This window comes from Vicia villosa, linkage group LG7 (assembly GCF_029867415.1).
Source record: "Vicia villosa cultivar HV-30 ecotype Madison, WI linkage group LG7, Vvil1.0, whole genome shotgun sequence".
Taxonomy (NCBI): Eukaryota; Viridiplantae; Streptophyta; class Magnoliopsida; order Fabales; family Fabaceae; genus Vicia; species Vicia villosa.
In genome coordinates, this window is record NC_081186.1 from 42,817,198 (window position 1) to 42,820,534 (window position 3,337).

The 3,337-nt window shown below is 32.8% G+C and overlaps 1 long non-coding RNA gene across 1 annotated transcript; it reads left to right on the plus strand.

Annotated features, from left to right (window-relative positions):
* Positions 1 to 1,785: 1,785 nt before the first annotated feature.
* LOC131617140 (uncharacterized) lies at positions 1,786 to 2,873 on the plus strand. Its single transcript, XR_009288449.1, has 3 exons — positions 1,786 to 1,881; positions 2,352 to 2,516; positions 2,630 to 2,873. It is a non-coding gene; the product is annotated as an uncharacterized LOC131617140 (long non-coding RNA).
* Positions 2,874 to 3,337: the final 464 nt, after the last annotated feature.

Here is a 3,337-nt window from a genome sequence, read left to right on the forward strand (position 1 = left end):
GTGAATTCATCATCTTATTGTCATTGTATTTCTAAATATTAAGTCAATCGTGTAATTTCCCTACAAATGCATTTCTAAAACATTCTCTCATGCACATTTCAAACTCTAATATTGGAAAATAATTTGAAAATAAATTTTTGGGGTTAGTCTACTCCATTCCCCCTTATAGACCACTCTACGCGCATATTCAATCTGACGTGTGATCTATCAAATATTTCTTAAATCAGTTTGCTCTTGTAGGCCTGGTGTTCGAGGAACTATCAACAATGAAATGCTTCTTAAATCATTTTATCTTACATGTCTTGTGCATGCGGTCTGTGTACTAATATGTTTGTTAAATCCCAAACCCCCCTTGAGCTAACATCACTTAGCGCACCATTTATATCACTCGTTGACCCCTCACATAGTGGTCAAGCTATCTTAGGCTTGGAAAATCCATCCTGGAGTCCCATTTACTAGCTCGCAACAATATGTAGTGAGGTCGACAATCATCAAATTATGAAAACATCTCAACTTTACAGACATTGAGCTGACTCATCTATGAGTCACATAATAACTTGTCATGTATTAAGAGGTAGGATCCTAGATTGATGTGATAATTATAGCATATATACATAACAATCATAAAAATTCAAAACCAGTAAAACCATAAATAAATGTCATGGAATCAATTAACATGCAGAGGAGGAACTTGGCATTGAAAGGAAATAAATGTTTGTACATACGCAGCCACAAACCCTAGCGATGCCGTCGACCACTCCAATCTCAGAATCTCATGGTCTTTGTTATTTGGTTTCTATCAACTTGGTAGCGACCACTGTTTCTCCATCTCCGGCCAATTCGGTAAGAACGGGCATCGTTTCCCCATCTTTCTCCCTCTTCGTTTTCAAGAACACAACTCTTTTCTCTCTCTGTCTCTCTCTTTCTCTCCTTCCCTCTATTATATAGGTTCTTGAAATTCGGTTTGGTCAATTTTTGTGTGTTTGTGATTGCAGGTTTCAGAGGATGCTTCATCAAACCCATTTTCGTAATTCTCATCTCAACCCATTTTCGTAAACCATTTTTTATAGGTTAGTTTTATAAACTGGGTCGTTTTTACTCCACCATGTATGTTTATGTCTTTTGGAATAGGTTTATGATTCTATGAATAAAGTTTATGTTTGTATGAATAGGTTCATTGGTTATTATTTTTCCTCCTTGCTATTCAGTTTTATTGATTTATAGTTTTATATCTGAATAGTTGGATTTAATTTTTATTTCGTGTTCTTTTTGTTTTATTTTGTAGATTGAAATGCAAAGACTCTCAAACAGGAAGAAAACCGTGGAAAAAAGCTGTTGAGGGTCCTAACAGTGGTTATTCATTTTTTTTCTCTTTTTTTATTCAGTTTTATGATTTAAAGTTTTAGATCTAAGTAGTTGATCTAATTTTTGTTTGGTGTTATTTTTGTTTTGTTTTGATGCTAACATTGTTTAGTTTTGTTTTGTTGATCTAATTTTTGTTTTGGTCATAACATTGAGTGTATTGTTTTAAGTTATATATTTTTCTAAGAAAATGTATTGATTCCCCTATCCATATTTCAGGAAGCCCACAATATTGAAGATTTTCTAGAAAATTTTAAAAATAATCCCACTGTCCAAATTCCTCTGGTTTACAAATAACTTTATGTGCCATGTGTATTAGTGAGGGAATGGATTGATGGTATTAGATGCACCAATCCTCAGGTTTGTTAATTTGGAATGTATTGTATCTGTTGTATGTAAAAATAATTTGTTATATTTTATAGGCTAATAAGTTTTCATCTTGTGACTTAAGCAATTAAAGAATGTGATATTGATCTAGATGGATGAGCTCTTGAAGTTGTAGGCATTGGCTACACTTGGGTGAGTTTACATCATTTCAAGTTAAATGTTTTAATAGCTATGACATCATTATAGAAAATAATTAACATGTATCTTGAATAAACTTGTGATGACAGAATCTGATAGAGAAACTAGATGATATTAACATGTTTTGGATACTCGATTAATTTTAAGTTCTTTTGATTTTAATGAATTTTAAATTCTGCATTTCTCAGTTTGTTGTTTCAATTTCAGATAAAAATATTAGATCTCTCTATTAACTGAATACTGTAGATGTTATATTCATGTTTCTATCAATATTTATTATGTTTCTATCATAATAACAGGTACATGTTATTGCATTAAATATGGATTTGGATCCTTCATGTACTCATGCATAATGAATTTGATTCGTAGCACTCACTTCATTTCATTTTTCAGTTGACTGCATTTTTTCATGTACTCATGCATAATGCATATTCATGATTCAAGGTTTGTAATTTTATTTATAGGATGAATTGCTCTGGACTGCTGCATGGTTGTATCAAACATCTAACAATCAATATTACTTGGATTAGCTCGGTAGAAATGGTGACTCCATGGGTGGAACCGGTTGCCAAATGACTGAATTTAGTTGGGATGTAAAGTATCCTGGTGTTCAGACTTTGGTTTCCAAGGTAACATCAATTTTTTATCGTATAGATATTGGCACCAGAATGAGTTATGATTGTATGAGTTTATTATTAAACATATGTGGCTAATCGATTTTCTATTATTTCTTGATGTGTAGTTCCTATTGCCAGGAAAAGCTGGCATTCATACATCGGTGTTTGAAAGATAACTGGAAAAGTCGGAGTACTTCATGTTCATGCATGGGAAGGGGTACTCACAATGTTAAGAGGACACCCGGTGGCCTTATATACTGCCAGAGATGGAACGACTTACAGTTCACCACAAGTTCCTCCTTTTTAACTATGTCTATTCTGATTGTCTCGCTTCTTCTGCTAGGGACTTGAAATGTGCTTCTAGCTATGTCGCTCCTTCATTGCTGCAACTTCACTCCCTCTCTAATTTATAGCTTTTCTGTTTTATATCTTTTTATTGTTACTGCCTTTGTTGATTTTGTTTGAAGGGAGTAAATGCGAAATGAACAGAAGGAGTTTAGCAGTTAAAGGAATTGTCGCAATTGGATTTTCAGCTATGGCTTCCACTTTCATTTGAATTTAGTTTCAATTTATTTTTTCATTTGGTTTTAATCCATTTTTGCATTAAAATAACATGAGATGACCATAGCCATTTGAATCAAAATATTTTGTTGGTTACCATAAAATTATTTCATATCAGATTAACCAAACCATCTTTGCTGTTAAATATCACATTTGCATATAGAAGTTGTAATATGCATAGCTTCTCATCATACAATCTGTACAAATAGTTTACACCAATATTTTACAAACCAACACAAGCTGCTAATAGTTTTCTTGAAATGTGAGAATCT